General features: G+C 37.6%; 1 protein-coding gene across 20 annotated transcripts in view; it reads right to left on the bottom strand.

The window, feature by feature from the left end:
* LOC117410574 (pumilio homolog 2) overlaps positions 1-2,074 on the bottom strand; it is a 47,964-nt gene extending 45,890 nt beyond the window's left edge. For 9 of the 20 annotated variants that reach the window (XM_034017206.3, XM_034017212.3, XM_034017211.3 and 6 more), the window contains exon 1: positions 1,807-2,074. The gene's annotated coding sequence lies outside the window, so the exon portion shown is untranslated. Of the gene's footprint in view, positions 1-1,407; positions 1,772-1,806 lie in introns of those variants that run through there. The other 11 variants (XM_034017215.3, XM_034017217.3, XM_034017219.3 and 8 more) reach the window with 3 other exon arrangements.
* Between the last annotated feature and the right edge of the window lie 10,653 nt (positions 2,075-12,727).

Genomic DNA, 12,727 nt, shown 5'->3' with positions numbered 1-12,727 from the left:
GTTAAAGCGGCTATTAAGTGACTTTGGTAAACAAAATGTGCAGCAACTTGACAGGTGTCCAACACTACAGATATGAATAATTCCACCAATGATAATAATATGCAACCCTTATACAGCAGTACAGTACTAACAGGATTTGGCGGGCCGAATATTCACAGTCAACCAAGTACTCTAGGTTGTTCTAGATCACCAACACCCCCCATTAACTTCTAATGTGCAATTGAATGTATTACAATTTAAACAGTTTACTAGATTAAAAAAAAAAAAACATCCACAATCCACAATTCTGGATAGGCGGTACTTCTATTCAAAACACCAAAGTATATACACCCCCAGCTGGGGCAAATGAAAGCTATTACCTTTTGCAGCTATTTACACAAAGATCTGTCCAGATAAACCTCTCTATCACCCAGTATCATTCAAGAGGGTAAAGCAAGTCTTAATCCCATGACCTTTTAATATTTTTTTCAATTATTTGCACCACTGCAAAACAATGTTTAAAAACAGGTGATAAGGCTAGTCGTGCAAAACATCTTTTTTTTTTTTAACATTTTACATTTACTTAGATGGTGAATCTGGAATTCCCATTTAAACATTGCAATACACTGGAATATATACAACAGTAGTATGACAAATACAAGACATCATTTTAATTACTATAAACAACTACTGAGAAATAAATATAAATTAATCAGGCCTACAGTTGCCACGACGTAATGCATGAGATGATAAGTCATAGAAGAAGAAATTCCCTTTTACCAATCCGACTGGTATTTTAACACGTACGTACCCCAACACAACACTGACCAGGACCGTTTGCAAACAAATCTGAAATCCCCGATTCTGGAAATGCCACAAATTAGCGTCCTTGAGTAAAAATGACACTTAAATTATTAAGGAAGTGCTATTTCGCCACACTACTCATTAACACTGCTTGGTTGAGTTAGTAAACAAGTGAAGTTGTTACAAATCAGCCATAATCAATATAACCGCCTACGGCCTAGCTACCTCGCACGAATAGTTTTATTTGTATAACTACACCTCAAAAGAAAAATAGAAGAAAACACAGCAAACGCTATTTCCACAAAACGGAAAATTACGACAATCACTGGTGGGGGAAAAAAATGTCTACCGCATAAACTACAGAACTAGTACTGTCGGTAGCCCAGAATGTTATTTCCAAAAAAAATAAAAAATACCCAATGTATATTAGTATCGTCACTTCAGGTACTTATTTGCCTATACAGATCATCTCACCTTTACTAAAACACAACAATCCACAAAAGCAAAATAGCAAACGCTCCTAAACGTAAGTAACAGGCATGCAGCGTAAAACATGTATTTGTCACAAGTTCCAAATAACAAAGAAAAGGACTGAAAACAATATTTACACATCAGGCCTCTTACCTTCAGTTCAATACCGTATTTAAGAACAAAATAAAATGTAATAAAAAGCACCAATAAAAAAATTAGAAAAAAAATGTATATTACTATTGCTTGCTTTATTTTTCTTAAAAATCTATAAAATAAAAACACAGCTTTAGCTTTCAATATAATCCGCTGAGAAGCGCTGACAAAAACACAAACTCATTAAAAGCATCGGAGCCAGCCATTGCTGCTGGGTAACTACACTAACAACATGGCCCCCCTCCTGGTTCTAAACAGAGGGCCTTACCCGCCAAACAAAAGGAAATAAAAAATAAAATAATAAAATGTTCTTAACTCTCGGTCCCTGGCAATAACCGCGGGTTTGAATCCCTGAAGGTGTGTATTTTATCAAAGCCGGGGCATGGATGGGATACTCACAGGCCGTGCTGTCGGATGGCGATGGATTACTATTATATATACTGTATATATAATTTTTGTAGTTGTTTTGTTTTGTGGAGGTCGGTGTTTTAATGGTTTTGGTTTGTACGTGGTATGTAGAGTAGAAATATCTCCCTACCCCCCTCCCCTCTCGAACTGAACAAGAGCGAGAGAAGTCCCAAGAACATGGCGATAGCTGGAGGAGGAGGAGCCAACAGCAACTCAGCATCTCCTCCCCCAACCTGCGTGTTATCACGGTCAGACTGCGACTTTCCCCTTCATACAATACAGATACTTATTTTCTTGATACTCTCAACGTTGTAATTTATTACCGGCACTTTCTCGTGGTCGTGGTGCACAAACACGAAAGCACGTGTAAGGCTGGTGTTTTCATTTATTTTGTGTTTGAGCGAATATATATCCCGTTATCGTTTTGGAGCAGACATTTTGGATACATTGTTGAAACCATTCAGGCGACGACGTAGTGTCGCATGTATTTTACATCAGAGTAATGTGATATTTTAGCAGAGGGGGGCATTGTTCATTATTTAATGTCTTCAGAAATGGGAGTCTTTAAGGGACTAGGTTGCTAAGACAGGTCATAGAAGGTTATATTGTCAGGGTTTAGGGATTGTCAGCTCTGTGCCTGTGTTTAAAGCAGTCTACAATTAATTACTGTAGTATCACCACAGCCCTGGTTGTAAAAGGGAAAAGTTTAAATACCATGTCACCACACACACTTTTTATAGTAATTAATTGGAAATTAATTTATGTTGTACTGTGTTTCACGAGCAATTCTGCATCTCCTCCAACCTGCGTGCTGCAGCTTGCACACACAGACTGATGTTCTTCCTCTCACAATATATACATATATAGATTTTGTCCTTATTACTCAACTCTGACAGTTATCACCGGTACACCCAGTTTAATGTGACTTAATTATAAACATTTTTTTAAATATCTCTTTCTTTGGCACAGCTTTTTGGTGTGCAAGGTGAGTCTTTGGAGCACAGTCTGAACCCCACTGCCAACAAAGTGGTCGTTCTTGTGAGCAGTGCAATAGTTGTAAACTCCCCAGACTTGTCATTAATGTTCTGATGCTTAATAACATCCATAACTCTGGTACAGATAAAATAGGCAATTGCCTTGACAGCATGGAAAGAGTTACTTGTTGATCGTCAGTTCTCCTGAATGGTGATTGGGTAAAAAAGTGTGTGGGTGGGTGGGGGGAGGTTGGGGGGCACTGTGAAAAATATATTAAAAAAATAGGACATTTGTAAAAATGATATAGCTGCGTAATCTTGGGATATATTGAGGCTGCTGGCTGGCTGCTGGCTGTCACACTTACATTTTAATGTGTATCTAGATAACCGCTTGTCCAATTGTGGTGAAACTTGCTAAGGGCTCTCTTAAAGTATGTTAATAACACACTAACAGTGGTTCTTCTTGCTGCTCTGGGCAAGCTGCCTCCTAATGCCTGTACAGCAGGCAAAAGAAACCCCACACTGCGTCTTCCCGAGCCAATCTGTGCTGGCTCCGCCTCCCAATGGTCCTGCTAGATACGGACAACAATGTCCGCCATGGTGTTCTGGGCCACCATCAGTCCAGTGTACTGGTATTGTATTGACTTCTGCTGGACCTCTGGGGGCAGGCAGACAAAATCCAGGAGGATCTCCTGCTGGTGGTCTCCAGGTGTTTTCTCCCCTCTGTCTCCAGCCACCAGAGGGTCCTGAGGTCGAAGATCCAGCTCTCCGTGATCTCCATGCTGTTGGTCTCTCTGGAAGACTCGTCTCCTTTTCAGCGGATCCCTGAACTGCCACCAAGTTTAACAGGAAGTGTGATGGGGTTTGGGTAGTTCGCTGACAGACAGGAAGGAGACATGGATGTTGTAGTTGACACACCAGATTTATACACAGTAAACAAAATCCTGTGATGCTGCCAGCAACAGTAGCACACAGGGAAATTAAAATAAACAAAAATGTAAAAAACAAAACACAAAAAAACATAGCTAAGAAACAAAATTTGCCATAAACACAGCTGTGTACTACTCCTTCTACCACAGAAGGTCCTGCTTACATACCCTCTCATACGCTCATTAAAAATCCCAAAATGAATCCCTGTCCTTTTCTAGACAAAATAATGAAACACACTCCGACCCTGGTTAGACACGAGGTAGACCAGAGTTAGAACTAGAACTTATTTTTTCTCGCGTCTACACAGAAGCCATGCTCAACAGCGCCCCCACACTTCAGAACTAGAACTTCTTGGCTGCTCACCACACAGAAATGTATGTTATTCTTACTGTTCGTAAGGACTCCTTTGGGCTAGTACCGTGAGGTGTATTCGGGAGCTCTTTTTTATAGGGAGATGCCCTGCCAGGATGGGACTGGCTACCTGGTGTGTTTGGCTGCGGGAAAACAAAATACAAATCAAACTATATACACATGTGCAGGGCCTCAGCTCTGCCACAACATAACAGATATATTTATATATATTTAATATATTTTTAGATCTTTTTTCGTAACAAAAAAGTCATAAGAAACAAAAATTCTATGGACTAATGCAATGCATGTTTTAGGCTAAAATGAAAACAGACACGATACAGTAATAATACTTGTACTGTCTGGAAAGTAATCATCGGACAATGCTTGTTTAATATACGTCTGTAATGCATTTAAATGTGTCTTGTTCATTGATATGTATTATGAGGCAAACGTGTCCTGTTGCTAATTTACATTTATTTAAATCTGTATAACAGTTACACTGCAGGCATACAGTGACTATGAATAGATGCTCTTCAAAGATTTACATACATTTGGTATTTAAAATTTGCCATCAATTTAAATTGCTTTTACTTGCCTGATCCAGGTACTTCATGCTGTGAAACTGGGAGATCAAGAATGTGACAGGAGATATCTGTGACTCTCCACATTTGGAGCATTCAGTAATTTCCCAAACAATAAACTGTCTGTAACTGTAAGTAACTGTCTCATAACTGCAGTGGTACCCCAAATAATATTAACTTCCTGAGGGCAAGGAAAAGGCACACTGGAGCAACTGACCACCGTTGGGAATTAATGTTACTGAAATACTTGTTATCATAAACTTCATGCTGCGCAGAATCGATTTCAGGTACTCATTTCTAAATTATTTCGCAAGAATACATCTTTTAAGAGCTGCATTTGTATACTGCCCTGCATATAGAGTAGTGGTGCTACTTTAAAGAAACCAGGTTGGGGAGAACTGACTGTAATATGTAGCTTCTGAAAATGCTGAGTAGATTGCGCACACAGCTGATGCACTGTGATGTTCCACAGGCATCCCTGCCACTCTGCCTAGACTCAAATTAAATATAACCGCTTAAATATACAAGATACTGTTGTTTTATTTTTCTCTACTAATTTTGATAATGTTAAATAAATGATTATATATATATATATATATATATATATATATATATATATATATATATATATATATATATATATATACAGTATTTATTTTTATTACTATTTATAGTAATTTTTCTTTTCTCCCTAAAACAAAAAACAAACAAACAACCTCCCCCCCCCAAAAAAAAAAATTTAAATAAAGTTCAAATCAAATATTGGAAAGTGCCTTTTTTGTCTGTATGTTTTTAAGTTAGTAGCTGAAAGATGACACTTCTAAAGACTTATGTCAACTGAAATGAATAATTAATGTGTAAATATAATTTAGATAATGGTAATGTAACATTCATAATGAGCTCCACATTATGGCTATCTGCTTTAAGGTCTTCAAACATTAGAGAACATGTTGGCAGTGGAAATTAATGAACAAGGTCAATGCTTTGTCTTTTACATTTACATGGTACATGCAGTTAAGTGGTTCTTTCACTGAGCTGCTCTGAGTGGCCTATTTACTTAATACACCCTATCTGATTATAGTGTAAATATATTTTTTATGTTTTCTTCCAGGTGAACTTGCCTAGAGCTGTCATGATCGCCATCGCCCTGGTCACCATGTGGTACTTGCTGGTAAACAATAGATACCTGGCAGTCATGACCCCCACAGAACTGAAGTCATCAGGTGCTGTGGCTGTGACGTGGGGGTAGAACAATTCAATGTAGTGCATGTCATTTGTCTAAAGAGGCAATAGAACAAGTGGGGTATATAATCCTGCCGTCTAGGGTAATTACTGTGAATTACTTCTATTTCCTCTTGTTTGAATAGGGGGTGTTAAGAGCAATACTTTAACATTTTCAACCCAGTGTTACTGGGCAAAAGTTTATGTAATAAACCTTGGTTTTAAAATTCATCTTGTGATTCATTAAAACATTGTCACGTGACAGGCTATAGTCTTGACTATAGTTGTACACAACGGTCTGTAGGCATAGCAATGGTACATTGTGTTGATATAGGGCTAGTTTCACAGACCCAAATTAGCACTAATCTTGGACTACCTTACCTAAGGTAACATTAGGTAGTCCAAGATTAGTGCTAATTGTGGTCTGTGAAACCTTAGGATAGTGTCCTCCATATAATCCTCAATATAATCCCCTGTCAGATACTATATCTTCCTTGGGAACAATAGTTTTCCACTATATTCCTCAACACCAGTCCATGTTTCTATACTATTGGGATTTTTTATTCTTATGTTGGACACATTACAGTACATACCTGTACATAGCTGTGTTGAATAAACATATACTGTATATATTTCTGTATCTCAGGCAACTGTGTGGTTGTGATATACCAGTATTAACATACCTAGTTTTATCATATACAGTATTATCGTTCCCTCAACAGGAACAAAGTCCTTGGTAGTTGGTCATGGTTGATGTCAGGCTGCTGCCCTCTCCTCCTTTGTGTCCCTCAATGGTACTTTCTTCAGTGGTGGTTGTGTGTGCTACGTGGCAGCTCAGGAAGGTCACATGGTAAGAATAGAAACAGGTGCCAGGGGTTATCGTTAACACAATTTATGAATACTCTTTTGTTCTACCCTACAGGTAATTTTGGGCTTCCAGGTGACCACCCGGACCTTTGAGGGGGGCTGTGAAATGACTACAGTCGCGCACGTGATGGCTACAGTGCATAGCATCAGGTCTTTTACCAAGTAAACATTGCATTTTGAAACTCTTCTCAGATTAAGAATACTACAGTATTCTACAGTCTTTTTTACTTTGTATTCACATATTTCTAGTCTACTCAGTACAATTCCAGATTTAGATATTTATCTCACTGTTAGATTTTTTTGTAATTTTTTTTATTTCAATGCACGGGTCTCACCTGACCAAAGTAATTTTAAAGTTTAAACTTCCCATCTAGGTTAAATCCAAAATGGTTTGGAGCTATAGTATAAGAACATAAGAACATAAGAAAGGTTACCAATGAGAGGAAGCCATTCGGTCCATCTTGCTCGTTTGGTTGTTAGTAGCTTATTGCTTCCAGAATCTCATCAAGCAGCTTCTTGAAGGATCCCAGGGTGTCAGCTTCAACGACATTACTGGGGAGTTGGTTCCAGACTTCCACAATTCTCTATAATTGCTATAGCATCTGTTAAATAAATGTAATTAATTATGATTCCAATAGTTCCAAAGTTCCTGTTTAATTCACCTAATACACTTTTACAGAAAAAGTCTGGGTGATCTGATATCTTTTCTGTGCCAAGTACTACTGTTTTGTAAGTGCTTGCTATACCTTCCGGAAGCTTTGATTGTCTGTTAATGAGGTGCAAACGCTGGAGTTAAGATGCAGAGCTGCTGAGCTAATGGAGGGCTGCCTGCCCTGTTTGGGCCGAGCTAATGGAGGGCTGCCTGGCCTGCCTATTTCTCCTTGAGCAACATTAATGTGATGTTCCTCTGCAGTGCCTACTTTATTAGACCTACTGCAAGTCCATATTTCAGTAATAAGACATAGGTTGTCAGTAATTCTGTTAATCTGTGATGTGAGTGTGTGTGTATTATTGCAATTATATCACATCCTTAGAGTTATAGCACCCCCCAGTCTTAGAGGCAGGCTGCTGGTCTGATAACAGCAATATACAGCACCCCACAGAGCAAGCCTGAAGCATTTATCTTACAGCAGGTTCTCTACCAAAATAACGAGCTTGCTCTATCTCAGAAGCAATTATCTCTATTCAGCCAGATATTCTGTCCATGGCTCATGTTTGACGCCTCACTCCATCCCCTGCTTTGATATTAGCCACAGCAATATCATTACTGATCTTAATACCAGGGAACTTCAAGTCCATCATCAACTTTTTCAGGTACCTATTTAAGAAATTGCAGGGTTACAAAAAGCAATATACTGATTTTGTTGCTGTTTTCTCTGTTTTGTTAGTAAAATTAGTGAGACTTGGATATGTTCCTCAAAGACAGTGGGAGTGGTGAGCAGATAAATTGCACCAGGGATGTCTCGTTTAGATTCTGTGAACTCTCATTGGTCTGTAACCCACCATTTAAACAGAAATAAATTATTTATACATCTTTGTTGTAGATTATATGGATATGAATAAAACAAAATCCATGTTCAATATCCATCCCCTACACCTTCCATATTGCCTGTACACAATAATGCTCTCCCACAAAAACTCTACCCTGCCCCTTTTCAATCCTGCAGTGAGTATAAAAAGTCTGCCATATAAATATCAATAGTATCATTTAGTATGGTTAAGGTCACATTTGATACAATATTGAAAATGTAGTCACTAACAATTTGTGTGGCAATTCAATGGCTTTCTATGGCTTGGAATCCCTTTCTGGCAATCGTTCTCTGTCCCTCTGCAATCATTCAATCAGGTCTCAGTGGAAATATGGACTAATGCATAGGATTCATAAGAGGAAGAAATACATTGCAGGTTGCCAGCATCTACCTTACTCATCACCTCCTATACAAAAGTTTTTACCTTGTCAAGCACAGAATATACCTTCAAAGCAAGTATATCTACACTAGATATGAGGCTGTTTTGAAACCGGCAGCCACAAGCAAACTCTTAACCACAGCTCTATTGCACAGGTAGTTACTGAGCTTGTAACCTCCTCTCGTCTGTTGGCGTTAGAATCTGTAACAGTATTGCGTCACATACAGAAGTAATCAGACAGAGACTTCTGTGGTTTTTATTTTCAGCTGCTGGCTAGGACAAGCATAGAATGCAGGTGTAATGTGAGTGTTACTCAGGGGGATATGAGACACCATTATGTCTTTTGTACCACTTATGCTGTCATTCCTCTGATTGTGCAGTTAGCATGTATCTTCTCAGATGTTTCAATCAGCTTCAATCCATTATAGCTTTAATTTTATGTTATGAGAAATACTTCACCCAAATGCTGATAGCAAGTAAAGAACACATTTGTTGGTCTGAAAATTACAGCAGTAGACTTGTCCTTAGTGACTAGTGTGTCATTATTAAGAATGATTTCCAACATATATTTTGTGTATTAAAATACTGACTGTGATTACAGTGTTAAATGGTCTGTGAGAAACAGGATGTGGCTAAGACAGCTTGTATGAAGAGAGATTAATACATCTGAATTAGCACGTACGGGTACTTTGTTATGTGCATCGTTATAAAATAACATAATTTGCCTTTTTTTTACAGAGATGTTGAACCATGTGCTGTGTTATTTGCTCAGCTCTGCTTTGCTGTTTGTTAGTTGCGTAGAAGAAAATATCTAACAGTGTTAAAATGATCAAGAGTGCCCGACCAGTCAGAGAATCTTTATTTGCAACTGCAACTAGGAAGCCAACAATCACTTTGCTGAGCCTCTTTATGGCAAATGTTCCAGAAGAAACAACTGCAGAAGATTGTGACACAATCTAAACATTGAATGCAAAAACAGCATTCATTTTATATACCATAAAGTGGGGGCCACATTCTCTCTTTTATGCATTATTTTATTTTATTATTTAGCAGACACCTTTATCCAAGGCAGCTTACAGAGACTAGGGGTGTGTGAACTATGCATCAGCTGCAGAGTCACTTACAATCAACGTCTCACCCAAAGGGCAGAGCACAAGGAGGTTAAGTGACTTGTTGAAGGTCACACAGTGAGTCAGTGAGTGAGCTGGGTTTTGAACTGGGGACTTCCTGGTTATAAGGCCCTTTCTTTAACCACCGGACCACACAGCCTCCTGTTCAAGTAATATGGGCTTGATATTTTGGTTAAAGATTCAGTACCACCACAGAGAGTAGTTATTTTAGGACTAGCTATGCCCCTCCTCCCACTCCAAAAATACATTTTGAGGAAAATTAGCTCAATCCCCAAATGGCTAAAATATTATATATTTCCTACAAAGTACCATTTATAAACTCTTGATTTTCATTGGAGCAATGTATACTGAAACAGTGCTCCCTCTATTTTTCACCATTTGATAATTTCAAAAAATAAAGAAAACAATATTTTTTGTTTAATAAATGCACTATAATTCCAAAATGTTGTAATTCGTTTTTAGGCCATGTTGAAAGCAAATTATAAAAATCCTATATCTTCCTGTAAGGGCCATTCACTAATTCACTATTTTCAATACTTTTTTTCAAAGAGGTAGCACTGTAATGATAAAGTAGAGCGCTGACATCCCTGCAATTTAATTTCATGATATTTTGCTTTGTTGTTTTTGTTGTTTAATGCACCATGTTTGCACACCAAAATAGATAAGTTGATTTGTGCATGTATTAAATGCAAATGTCTTTGAGTCCTTAATAATGTGTTTGTTTCCAGTTTCAGCTTCACTGCATGGTTCTTTTATGCTATTACACTATCTGGCTTGCTGTATTTGAAGCTTAAGAAACGGCATCTTCCTCGACCTTATGAGGTGAGATACAGTATGATAGCATTCTTTCAATGTTGAATTCCATGTCACTCATCTTAACAATACATATAAAAAATAAATGACCGAAACCAACACCATTTCAAATTTATGGTGGAGGTTTATTTGATCTATTGCAGAAAAACAACTAAACCACTGCTGGTTAGATATTAATTTTACCACACGGGGGCACCATACACAACAGTATCCAATACTGCATTATAATAAAAACAGCAGCAGTTCATAGTGTCCATATGACTTTACATTTACACTAACTAATTGAAAAATATTGTAAAACACCATTAACTTTAAAAAAGCTGTTAAAATAGCAAACTTGTATTTTATAGCTCTGATTAATATAGAAGAACCTCCGCTGAGCAGGTGCCTCACGGTAACACTGAATAAATAATACAGCTCTTCTGTTTGATGGTGTGGGCTGCATTGTTTTATTGCATTATAACAGGATTTGGAGTACCAGTGAAAGTCAGAGAGATTCACTTGGACACACACACACACACACATATATATATATATATATATATATATATATATATATATATATATATATATATATACAGTCTATATATAAACTTGATTTCCCCATTGAAGTTGCAGTCTGTTATACAATAATTATTATTATTATTAATTTCTTAGCAGACGCCCTTATCCAGGGCGACTTACAATTGTTATAAGGTATCACATTATTTATTTTTTATTTACATACAATTATCCATTTATGCAGTTGGGTTTTTACTGGAGCAATCTAGGTAAAGTACCTTGCTCAAGGGTACAGCAGCAGTGTCGCCTACCAAGGATTGAACCCACGACCCTCCGGTCAAGAGTCCAGAGCCCTAACCACTACTCCACACTGCTGCCTGAATTGTCAAGAACCCACTACCCAGTCTCTAACCACTACTCCACACTGCTGCTTGAATTGTCAAGAACCCACTACCCAGTCTCTCTCAAAATCCAGTTTAGATGCAATAAACTAAACAAGGTAAAATTGAGACACATCCTGATAGACAAGGGAACTGTTTTCTCAGATTAGCAGCGAGCTGTACTATCTTTTCTGATTTATTGTTTGTTATTGCACCAGCAATGTTTGTGCACATTCCAAAAAAACGTGCTATTAGAATACAGGTGGAATGCATAGTGCCCATGTTCCCTTTTAAAGCACATTCCATACAGGTGCGCTGACCATGTTTTACCTGGACCTTTAACAAGATAACCTCGCCACCTTAACAGAAACCATTTAGGAAACTATGACAGCTATACATACCAATGAAACGTGTTGCTAAGTTACTGTATTAACAGTAAACAAATTCATAGAGAAGGCTTATTTTACATTTTTTGTACAAAACCAGAACCAGCATAAACACTTTTTAGGTAATTGCCTGCATTTTTTTGATTTGATATCCTTATTTTACATTATTTTACATTTATATTGAAACCAGTTAGTATGCCCCAGAAACGGAAAATAAAGTTCACGAATCACTCTGTTTATTTACTCAGTCCCGACTGTTTGCACATTGCAATATTCCAACATAAGGACTATCTTAATGACTTTTACAGAGAACAAACTTAGTGTCTGTATCAGTCAAAACATATATATTTACGAACTTGAATATAAACAAATGAAAACTGAGTATAACATCTCAGAATGCTTGTTAAACTTGGTACACTGTGAGACCCTGTTCCTAACATGTGGAAGTCAGGAAAAGAAGAGAGCCTGTCCCATCAAAACATTGTGTTTTCTACTTTGTTTCCAGGGGTCCCCCATGCAACTCTAACTGAAGGCTCTCCCTTTTCTTTGAATACAGCAGTAGTGGTGTATTTGTTTATTAATTTACTAATGGTATGGGACTCAGGCCAGTTTCTTTGATGAAGCACATTATTTATTTATTTCTCTTAAAGATTTAAATCACCTTGCTACATACAGAAACTCTGACAAAAACACAGTATATGCGAATTTAGGGCCAATACATTTTAAAATTAAAAATATACCCAAAGAGTACAAAGTGCACAAGTGTATTCATGTATATGTGCTACAAGGCAATTCTCTAATTCTCCTGCTGTACATTATTGTTAAAATTGCTTATGTGTGTGTGTGTGTGTGTGTGCTTTGAGTTCAGAA

Source organism: Acipenser ruthenus, chromosome 6 (genome assembly GCF_902713425.1).
Source record: "Acipenser ruthenus chromosome 6, fAciRut3.2 maternal haplotype, whole genome shotgun sequence".
In the NCBI taxonomy this organism is placed as follows: domain Eukaryota; kingdom Metazoa; phylum Chordata; class Actinopteri; order Acipenseriformes; family Acipenseridae; genus Acipenser; species Acipenser ruthenus.
Note: the sequence above shows the minus strand (reverse complement) of the source record. Positions and strands in the feature narration are given on the sequence as shown.